Source organism: Chanodichthys erythropterus, chromosome 3, assembly GCF_024489055.1.
Source record: "Chanodichthys erythropterus isolate Z2021 chromosome 3, ASM2448905v1, whole genome shotgun sequence".
Taxonomy (NCBI): Eukaryota; Metazoa; Chordata; class Actinopteri; order Cypriniformes; family Xenocyprididae; genus Chanodichthys; species Chanodichthys erythropterus.
Window position 1 is genome coordinate 4,693,229 of NC_090223.1, and position 12,246 is coordinate 4,705,474.

The window sequence follows — 12,246 nt, forward strand, 5'->3', positions numbered from 1 at the left end:
AGAGTCCTGGAGCGACCTTGATGACCAGCTGCATCATGCAGACCATGAAGCACTTGTTGTTTCAAGGCATCTGGGACAATGAGTTGATGCAACTTTTTGTTCATTTGATTGTCTCTTTTGACTTTAAAAAGCATGCCGTCTCTGATGGTAAGTTTATTCCAATGCTTGAGAAGCTTTAGGACAGTACGAGGCTCACTAGCACGTTCACGCTTGTCAGGACGTCGATGTCTCTGAACATAAAAGAGTGCTCTACTCACAGCGGTGTCCTGTTCTTGTGCAGCTGAAAGAGTGCTCATATTAAGTGCGGCAGGCTGGTCCATATCAAGGAAGTGTGGAATGGGGTCCACACCCATGAATTGTCCTACACCTCCAGAACAATGCGCGTCCAATACAGCAGCAACATCCTGCGAACTCAAAGCACCAGCTGTAGTCTGACATCGACCGCCAACTCCGGTCGATCCAGAAGAGTCGTCAGCATGACTCAATACTTGACAGTTAGTGGTAAGTCGGAAAGAATCTTGGACAACTTGATCTACAACTCCATCAACCTGACTGAGCAAAGACTGGTAAGGTTCAGTTACGAGTCGATGGCTTACACTGGACTGGACAAAAGGTTCCCTGCTCAACGCGTCTGCGACTACGTTCTTAGAACCGGGCACATATTTCAGGTCGAAGCTGAAGGAAGCTAGCTTAGCAACCCAGCGTTGCTCACAAGCATCTAGTCTTGGCTTGGTGAGTATGTAAGTGAGGGGATTATTATCCGTCCAAGCTATAAAATGACGCCCCTTCAACCAATAATGGAACTTGTCACATATCGCCCACTTAAGTGCGAGAAATTCTAGCCTGTGAGCTGGGTAATTCATCTGAGAACGTGATAACGTCTTGCTAGCAAATGCAACTGGCCTGGCCAGAGTGCCACCCGCTGGGATCTGGGAAAGAACAGCACCCAATCCATCAAATGAGGCATCTACAGCTAGTATGAAGTCGTGTTCGAAGTTTGGGTGAGCCAGCGTCACGCTCGAGAGAAGATCCTCTTTCAAAATGTCAAATGCTTTCTGACATTTGTCCGTCCAGTCAGTAGGTGAGAGTTTGACGCACACAGCTTTCGAGTTGAGCTTCCTCCTTCTGCCTCTAGAGCGTTTTGTGTCTGTTTTGGAGATAAGATCGAACAGAGGCTTTGCTTTGGCAGAACATCTCTCTATAAAATGTTGATAGTATAGTACCATACCTAAGAATGATCTGATTTTTCTATGGCATGGAGTGATTCCATCAGAGTCCATCAAATCAACTGCTTTAACATCTGTAATGGCCTTTATTTTCCCAGGGTCAGTTTTAACACCATCTTCACAAATTACATGACCAAGAAACTTGACTGACTTTCTCAAGAAATGGCATTTTTTAGGGGAAAGCTTGAGATTGTGGGCCTTGAGTCTTGAGAACACCATCTCCAGCCTTTCAAGGGCAACCTGTTCGTTGGGAGCAAAGACCATGAGATCATCAAGGTAGCACAATAAACTGGTGAAATTCTTGTCACCAAAGATCGACATCATCATACGCATGAATGTAGCTGGGCTATTGCAGAGGCCCTGCGGCATCCTGTTATATTCGTGTAATCCAAAAGGAGACGAGAAAGCAGTGTATTTCCTATCGTCTTCATGCAAAGGAACATTATAGAAACCTGAGGTAAGGTCCATAGTCGAGAAGAAAGCATTCCCTCCAAGAGCAGCTAAGGCGTCCGACTGGTGTGGTAGAGGATGGGCGTCTTTTACTGTTCTGGCGTTCAACCAACGAAAGTCTGTACAGATCCTCAGATCACCATTCTTTTTCCACACCAGGACAAGAGGAGAAGCATACTCACTATTTGATTTTCTGATAATGCCCTTCACTTCCATTTCATCCAACGCTACTCTCAGTTTCTCATAATGGCCTGGAGGTACACGACGGTAGGGGAGACGAAAGGGTTTGTCATCCACTAAACGGATCCGATGTACAAAATCTTTGGCTTCACCACAATCCATCTTGTTCCTTGAAAATATGGACTCATATTTCTTGATAAGATGGAGTAATTTTGTCTTCCAAGAGGAAGACACTTCACACGCTGTCAGATCTAGGTCTCTCAATCCTAAGTCATTCAAGGTTCGCACCATCTCATCCTCAGATTCCTGGGGACCATACTCATGTTGAAAGTGTTGAACTTGAGACTTAATGTACTCACTTTCTGGAAGATCTTCCACAGCAACGCATGGAGAAACATCTGCAATCTTTGCATTTCTTCTTAATGTCAACACACTGTTAGTGGGATTTATAACTTTAACAGGTATCCAACCATCGCCCCATAAAGGTGTAATGACTCGGCCTACCATGATCTGCTTAGGGCTGCATTTGGATTGGGTAGGCTCCACAAGCACTGTACTACCCACAGACAATGCAGTGCTGACAGGAAGCTTGCCCCATACAAGATGTTCACTCTGTGGTTGAAGCGTCACACTGTGCTTGAGCTTAACAGTACCTACTTTTCCAGGTATGTGATCGCCTCTCCATCTCTGTGTGTTAGACAGTAATGAAATGAACTCCAAACTCTCACTTTCTTCATTACCACTTGGTAGTGAGACCAATTTCCAATAGTCATCTGTATTCTTTAGGAGAGTCAGCAGGCTTTTGATGGCGTTACTGCCCAAGATCATCTCATCTGTCTGGCCTGGAACGATCAGCACTGGTATCATCATTTTACATCCATAAACACAGACAGACAGATCATACATTGCTGTTGGTGTGACTCGATGACCACCACATCCAATGATCACAACATCATCGGCGGGACATTTTGGCAACTTAGAAAGGCTCTCGAACAATCTTGCTTCAGCTGCCTCGCTGAGAGTGCAGGCCATTGAACCACTGTCGAGTAATGCAGTGAAAGATGGGCCATTTTCAACAGACACAGTTGTGTAAAATAATGAATCAGCTCTGGGGACTCGTTGTATTCCTTGAAATACAGCAGTTTTATCAGGTGAGACACTGGGTTTGTACTGCTCATATACGGACTCATAATCTTGTGTGTCAAAGATGGGAGGGTTATCAATCTGGTCTGTACTAACCTCCCTTACGCACAGACCTGTTAGTTTTCCTGTGTGGGCTGAGATGCTTGTCGTCTTCTCCTAGGGCAGAAACGTCTGGAGTGACCTGGAGACTGACACTGAAAACACAGTCTGTGCTCACGGCAATGCGTTAAGGCGGAGTGAGCAGCATCATCGCAGATAGCACACGGCAAAGCATCCAAACCTTCAATCCTAGGAAGTCTGTTAAAAGGCTGGTATTTAGGATGAGACTGAGGTCGGTTAGTATTGGTCAGCAGGACTTTCTCAAGCATGTCAATGACCTTCTCAAGAGCAGAGAAATCTGTGCTTTTTTGTTGTTGTTCGCACACCGTGGGAGCAGGCACCGGAACTGTGTTAACATCAATCTTGTTGACTGAAACTCTTTCACTTTGGCTGCGATGCACTGTACTTGTAGCTTTGAAAGATAAATCAGACTGGTAATCATTAAGTACGGCCTGTACTTCATGTGCTGACCACTTGTCAATTGGTTTGGACCTGAAGGTTAAGGCCAAATCTTTACTCGGGCAGTGTCTGATAAACATGTGCACTATTTCCACGCTGGGCTTGTCAAGTGTTTTACCTCGCTCTCGCAGGCATTCTGAAGCGACATCTGCTGCTTTGTTGAGTCTCAGCCAGTAGTCATATGGATTCTCATCCTCCTCTGGCAAGGTAGTGTAAAAATCAGCAAGAGGGACAGGCGAGTAGTGGTTGCAACTAAAATGTTTACGCAACAGGCTGTAGACAGAATTTGGACAGACAGTAGTCGAGGAGTCACAGTTCCTGATCCAGAATTTGACTACATCTTTTGCTTTACCACGCAGGTGTACAAGGATTTCTTCTACATGTTCTTCGGCACTCATGTTGTTCTTCTTGACAAATGTCCTCATCAGATCTTCCCATTCTTCAATTTCAATTGTGTCAGAATCATCTCCTCTGAATGAAGCTGGCTCCTTGACTTTTCTGTGCTGAATTACTTGGTTTTGTGACAAATTTGCAATGCTTGAAGAGCTTGTAGCCTTATTGTCTGGGTTTTGTCTATTTGGGGTGTCAGTGCTATAAGGACTAAGATGAGATATAATGTTGTCTGCTAATTGTTGACCAATCTGATGGACAATTGAACTCATTTGTCCTAACATATCAGGTACACTATGTTCAACATTAGGTGTTGACGTGATCACTTCACTAGGTTTATGAATGACATTTGACTGCATGCCCGATACATCACACTCTGCGCACGCAGTGCACACCCTTCTGGTAATGCCAGGTCTACTATCACTATTGCCAGTATTGGGGCTGTCCACTGAAAAGGGAATTGGTACACCTAAAACCCCTCTGCCTCTGCCCACTGGACTAGGAGTGAATTGATCAGGCAAATATCTATTGCTGTCACTCATTATGGGCATTAAAATGTGCTACAAGTGTACATACACAAATAAACAAACTCAAAATTAAATGATCAGAGTGAAAAGTCCAACAAATTGAAAAAGGATAAAGCAAGGAGTCCCTTATGGAAAGGCTGTGAACCGATGATGAGCTTTCGAAACGATGAAGGATCCTTCCAGAATGCAGCAACACAGCAATCTTTAACAACTTGCTTGAAGACGTGACCCAAAGCAACACAGCGGCATCACAACTTCACGGCACCAATGTGACGGTCTTGCCTGGGTGGTCTGCACAATGGGGAACACGTAGAAATAAAGGAAACAGCACGGAGAATTAAAATCACTTCCACAGCATGTCTCATTATCTCTGCTGTTTATTTAAAACAGTTCTTTCTTTTTCTTAATCTTTTTAAATCAATTAAATCTTTATGCATTGTGATCGTATAGTGTTAACAATTTTCAATTTGACAACTTCAATAGACTTTTCAATGAATTTATCACAAATAAATGAAAAACTGAACAATTCAATTCAATTAAATTGGATTTGAAGGGTAAACATCCCCACCTAGCGGCGAATTTATATAATTCCATTTGAACTATTAATTAATACATTAAACATTAAAACAACACATCTTACAACATACCTGCACAATGGGGAACACGTAGAAATAAAGGAAACAGCACGGAGAATTAAAATCACTTCTACATAAAACAAAGACAATGCACAAATTAATCACGAGTAGGCCTCGTATTACAAACTAAAAATAACTCAACATAAAACAACACATTCGATGCCAAACATATATCAGCAGTTGTATAAGAAGTTCATTGCAGTATAAATCAGCAATAAAGCAGTTAGTTATGTGTTTTTAATCATTTTAACTTATAAATCTCCAGCTGTTGAAAATGTGCGACTTACCCACAGCATGTCTCATTATCTCTGCTGTGGGTGGTCCCTATTTCACGTGCTATATGCCATCACGTAGCAGACAGATGGCGCTGTCCCCATTTATGCATTAATTTAACACTTTTACACACCGTTACACGAGCGTTATGAGACTGCTGAGCCTGATCTAAACCAGGTTGCCTTTATCTGGATTTGTCAAATCCAAACCTTCTCTGAAACTCAAAGTTTGTTCAGCTAGCTTCGCCCAACATGCCCCAGGACTATTGTGGTTTATTTTCACTGTGGACTAAAAAAACTCTTTAATTGCACTCAGCGTATCAGTGATGATATACCTTTAGATACGTGTGTGTTTATAATTGAGGGATCGTGAGAGTTTGTGATGTGGACTGGAATTACTCCTGTCGTTGAATCATCTTTACTAGGGCTGCACGATTAATCGCATGAGATTGTCATGCGTGTCTCGTCAGTAAAGCCGGTTCTGTGATTAGCGGTAAATGTCCATCACCTGCTTTCAAATGGAGCGGCACTTAATATACAGAGCCGTAGTTCGCGGACAAGCTACGCAATATCGCGTTCATAATTGCAGATGAATCGCCTTCGATTATGAACGCGATATTGCGATTAATCTCATGCGATTAATCGTGCAGCCCTAATCTTTACACAAGATAACTCTAGCAATATCTATCATTATATTGGCACATCTAACAGAGACCTTTCCATAACTGATTCATGAGATTGTTTCTCACCTGAATACTTGACAGTGTATCTGACTGAGGTCTGGAGTTGATTTCTGAGAGCAAGCTGACATCTCCACTCTCTGTTGTCATCTTCATTCAGGAGTGTTGTAGTCAGAGTGATGATACAGTGATCTGATGAGAATAATATCTGATATCTGGAGTCTGTCTTCAGATCAACACCAGCCTGATTCACCCACGACAGCTGAAGTCCCTCAGAACGAACCCAATCATCACAGGATAATCTAGAATCCAACTGACAGGAGAGAGTCACAGAGCGACCTGGACTGATCTCAGTCTGTGAGGATGATGATGATGATGATGATGATGATGATGATGATGATGATGATGATGGAGACACTGAAACTGAACACAAGACACAAATCACAGACTCTTCAATCATCATGTGAGTTTAAAGGGGGAATCTGTCCTTTTTAACTTGACCACATAATCATAAACTTACCATGAAGAACATGCAGATTAACATGTGCATCAGTTCCTTGTTTTTGTCCATTCACATATTGTTGGCAGATGTAAGATCCATAATCTTCTTCTGTGACGTTCTTGATGTTCAGAGAGCAGTCAGACCCCAGTCTCAGTCTCTCATGTCTCTCGGTGTGTTTCTTCTTTATCCCTCCAGTAATCAGTTCAACTGCTGCTGAATCTCTGTTATAGATCCATACAGTTGATGTACAATCAGAAAGAGCATTATTACAGGACAGACGGACATTTTCACCAGAACTGATGAACACATTCTCAATTACTCCACTGGTACCTGAAACACAAAACACTTGAGTGATATTTATACTATATATTAATAAATTAAACATTATTGTATGTGTATATACATTGAGCTCTTTCACAGAAGTCTTAAAGATCACGTAGAAATGCATTTACCTGTGAGAAGTGAAGAAAGAATGATCAGTCCCAGCAGACACAGATCACACTGATCAGCCATTTTCTGTTTCTCTCAGTCTTTCTTTTCATTATATACTTATAGTGCTTTCTTTAAACATTAAGTCCCTCCTGTGTGTGTGAACTTCCTCTAATCTGTCCTACTAAGTGTTGAAATCCTTCTAGAGTTGATCTTTAGTGACACTAAAATAAAGGAGAAGTGCTGCTTCACATTTCTCTTGTAAATATCCACTCGAAATCAAGTGGATTTCACTACTAATATGTCCTTTTAATTCATGCTTAAATGTAATTAGCAGTACACATATTGTGATTTAGCATTTTTTAACAAAATAATCTGATCAACAGCAAAAAAAGAAAAAGAAAAAAATCTGAAAGAGTAGGTACTATATAGCCTGATATTCAGTGTTGCCAATTTGGGGATTTTGTTGTCAAATTGAGCTAATTTCTCATTGTTGCTGCAACTTTTTTAATGTTTTGAAACATTTTATTTTAAATAAAATTAGCTATTTTCTGCAGATTTTTAATTATTTGGCAATTAAACTCTGGCACTGGTTGGCCACACCCTGCCGGTAAACACGTCTGCGCTCAATCCTTCAATAAGCCTGCACTAAAACACAGACACAGCAGTACGCATGAAGAGACTCTTTAAGAGCTGATCTGAATGAATGAACTTGAATAAAATTTGTTCAAGTTCACATACATACTTACTATATATATATATATATATATATATATATATATATATATATATATATATATATATATATAATATATATATGTCAGTGGCGTGCAGTGGTGTTCTGAAATGAGGAGGCACTTTTTTTTTTTGATGAATCAATGTAAATTTATGCCTGTTCAAACTTTCACATAGCATATTTTGGTTATAAAAACATTAAAAATTCATATCCACATTTTGATTTTAAAAGGTTTGTTATAAAAACGTATCCCAAAATGCAATAAGTCCATGACACTTTTTTTTTTTTTCAAAATGCAATTAATCCATCAATATAAAATTTAAATTTTAATTATGTAGAGTCAGGAAGAAACTGTTTTATTCCACATAAAGTGTTTTCTCTCGTCGCTCATGTGTGTCCGTATGAAGACTTCGGTCAAAACTTCAACATAAAATCACTGAGTGCACCTTCAGCATCAAGTGACACCGCAGGTCAATGAATAAAATCTAACATTAAATATGATACTTTTACATCTCTGTTTCAATTGAATGAACACACCAACACACACAACTTGTGGCTCCCACTCTGTTCACTCTCTTGTTTACTGAAGATTCTCACATCAACTTCTTTAACAGCGCCCTCTAGTGACCAATACTGGAAACAACCCCAGAAATCCTGATACACAATATCCCCCCTTTTCTCGGATGCAAAATTACATTAACTAATTAATCAACTAAACATGTCCAAAACTAACTTATATAATAACTCAAAGAACATCTCATAAACTTCTTCAACTACTTATAATTAATAATATTTCCTTTTCCTCAGTAAACAATATTTTATGAAAACAGGCAAACATGTAGACCAGTTATTTAGTTGATATTTTCCCCCTTTTCTGTGGTTAAATTGAACAGCCTACAGCAGGTATTCCTTCCAGTTCATGACATAATCAGACAATTTCACAGGCAATCATCTAGTCTATTTGGGTCTGTCCTTTTTTGGGTCTGAATCCATTTTGGGGGACAGATCATGAGATTCGGGGTCAGGACAACAGCTCTTTTCATTCTGGGCTATCTGTTCGCATTCAGTTTTTGCATCAACCATTTTGCGGGTGTTGAATAATTTGACGAGAGTGGTGTTTCGCGTGTATCTTGCTCCAGTGGGTGATTCCACAGTCACTTGGTTTCCAGTTTTGCTCATGACTTGGTGCAGGATTGGGTTAAATGGAGTCGTGAATTTATCCCGCTTTTCCTGTTGCACAAGCACTGTGTCACCAACATTCACATTAGAGTATTGTGCTCCCTGACGCTCATCTGCATATCTTTTTGCCTTTGCTTTTTGTTCTGCATCCCTGTTGCATACTTCTTGACCTTTACATGGTTTCTGAAAGGTTAGGCAACTTTCCCCGAATCTTCCTGTTAAAGAGCAGTTCAGCTGGTCTTTTTCCAGTCATGGGATGTTCAATACCTCTACACACAGTGACATATTTTCTCAGTTCTTTTTTCCTGTCAAGTCTCTCAGCCTGTGCAATTCAGATTCTTTTCATTAGCGTTGAGTTCTGGTGCTCCATCTCCCCATTAGCTTGAGCCCATTTGTGGGTTGCCAGGTCATTTCTACTGCTTACGGACTAGGTGCTGTCTTCCTACAAATACTGTATGCGCTGATGGTCAAGAATGTACTGTCGCTTTGGCATCCAAAACACTCACCCCAGCTGAACAGAAATACTCCACTGTTGAAAAGGAGGCTCTGGCTTGCGTTTGGCATGTGACATGGATAAGGGCAATTCCAGCATTATGGACGTGACATTTGCAGTCAAAACTTGAAATATAAATTCTCAGAGAATGCATTTAATACCAACATATTGAACTGTCTGTTTATATATTCATAGTCCCTTATAAAAGTCCAGACATTAGACAAATATCAGTCTATACAATCATTTTATATTTTAGATGAGGGAAATATACATGCGTTACTAAACTTGGCTACAATAATATGTGAGGAACATGTATGTACATGTATGTGTTTTTGAAGGAATAACGTTTATGCATGGTTATTGAAAAAACAAAAAACTTAATTCTCTAAATAAGGCCCAAAAAAATATATTAAATCTGTGTTCACAAGACTTCTGGGTATTGGAGGTTGTAGACTAGAGTTTTTGCTTCAGAATGAAGTAAAAATTATCCTTCCTACTCCTTCATATAAAACAATAGAGAGATTTAGTTTTTGTAAGACACTTTTTGTCAAGAAACACAGTATGCGTGGAGGCGTGAATTATCATGAATAATGGGTGATTCTCACCTGCGAAGACAAAAGAATCACATAATAATGACCTGAAATGACTTGCATATTAATGAGTTCTTTCAGTCAGGTAGGCAGTGAAAAAATCCTCTGTACGTCATGCTGATAACAGGATTAAAGTCCATTCAGGACAAAAAAACAAAAAAACAAAAAAAACATGATTTTTGTGATCTCATGCATGCACGTATTATTGCACATGATATGAAGAAAATTTTGTATAGGCCTATGTTAAATTACAGTACCAGTCAAACGATTGAACACATTGCCATTATAATGTTTTTAAAAGAAGTCTCAAGTCTCTAACCAAATAATGGATTTCTATTTTAATGTACTTTAAAATGTAATGTATTTCTGTGATGCAACGCGTCTGAACATTCCTACCTCTAGGGCATTTCATATAGGCTACGATATTTGTTATATTATAGAGCCTAAATGTTAATGTGCAGTTGACAAACTATACATCATTAAAAAGATCTAAGACTCAAGCTTCACATTTTGACTCTTAAAATCTTATATTGACCAAAATTTCTTAATATGCTTAAAAGCATGCACATTTGGAGATGGACTCTCATGTTTATATAAATTTTCGAGTAATATTTATTTTATATTTATTGTCATCATTATGAGCGCTGGATGCTGTGTTTTTAATTCATACTTGCAGCCGGAGGGCGCTCTGCCCCTTTTGTCCACAAATGCTTCAGTAAAAGAAGAGGCATATCATGTGACAATCAAGGAACTAACAGAGGCCAGAGATCGCTAACTATGGCTATTCAAAACACTTTTCAAGACAATAAATACACGATTGAGATGATGAATGCATGTGTTGCCTCAGAATTTGCGTCTGAATAGCGCTGGCTCCGTGGACATGGCCGCATTAGCAGATAATGAGCTGAATCACTGACTTCTCTCTTTTCATAAAGATTACATAAACACAGAAGGTTTGTTTTCGATTTGACTTACATGATTTAAAACCTGACATCTTAACGTTTTTTTAGACATAAGTGTAATTTTTTTGTGATTAGTATTCACTAAGTTACAGTTCATTTTCTGAGAACTATCAGATTGGACTTCGTTCAGAGGGAGACGAGAGATCACGCATCATGTTTGTTTTCTTTATTTTACAAAAAGCACATGTAAAAACATTTTGTTTTTACTCTGAGTGTACACAAATAAAATAATATATTCCACAGATTAAAATGGTGTATAGCTCTTAATTGTATGTGCAACATCGACGGAGTATTTTGAGTCTCTTTCACACTGGTAAGAAAAAAACCACGGTGGTATCACCGGGGATACCTCAGACCTCAGAGTGTACACTCTGTCCTCTGAACATGTTTCTGGAGAAATGTCGGGAACAGAACACCACTCAAGGCATCAGCGTTGGAGTGCTCCTTTCCAGGCTTATAAACAACAGTATATTCATAAGCCTGCATCATAACTGCCCACCTCTGAATTCGTGGTGACACAAATTGTGGAACAGCTCTCATTTCACCCAAGAGGGATATCAGTGGTTTGTGATCTGTTCAAATTCTGAACTTTCTTACAAACAGATATTTGAGGAAACGCTGAATTCAAACAATAACAGCGAGCCCCTCTTTGTCAAGAGTTCTAGACATGAAACTGATGGGTCTCTCTTTGCCATCCTCCATTCGATGTGACAAAACAGCCCCCATCCCATAAGAAGATGCATCACAGGCCAAGATGAGGTCTTTTTGAGTATCATAATGAACAAGCACCTCAGGAGACTGAATGAGTTGTTTGCATTTCTCAAATGCATCGCGCTGTTCACTACTCCAATGCCATTTCACACTTTTTCTCAAGAGGTTATGTAAGGGGGCCAGCAAGGTTGACAAATTTGGCAGAAACCTGTGGTAATACTTGAGAAACCCCAGATATGCCTTCAATTCAGTCACATTTCGGGGAGCTGGTGCTTTTTGAAGAGCTTCCACCTTGTTCGAAAGTGGACGAAGACCAGTAGAGTCCACTCTATGGCCCAAAAACTGCATGAATGCATACTTTTCTCTTTTTAGCCTCATTCCGCCATCCATAAGCCGCTTCAGAACCTCACATAGCGTGTGCAGATGTTCCTGATCATTTCTGCCTGTTATGAGAATGTCATCTAGGTATATTGCTACCCAAGGGATACCCTGTAGTAACCCCTCTATTATTCGTTGAAAAATGGAAGGACTGGTCAATGTTAATATTATGTATATTTATTTTACTCTGTATTTTCTGTTTTAT

The 12,246-nt window shown here is 39.9% G+C and overlaps 1 pseudogene; it reads right to left on the minus strand.

Annotated features, from left to right (window-relative positions):
* Positions 1-7,097, minus strand: part of LOC137002662 (carcinoembryonic antigen-related cell adhesion molecule 3-like) — a 36,934-nt pseudogene extending 29,837 nt beyond the window's left edge.
* Positions 7,098-12,246: the final 5,149 nt, after the last annotated feature.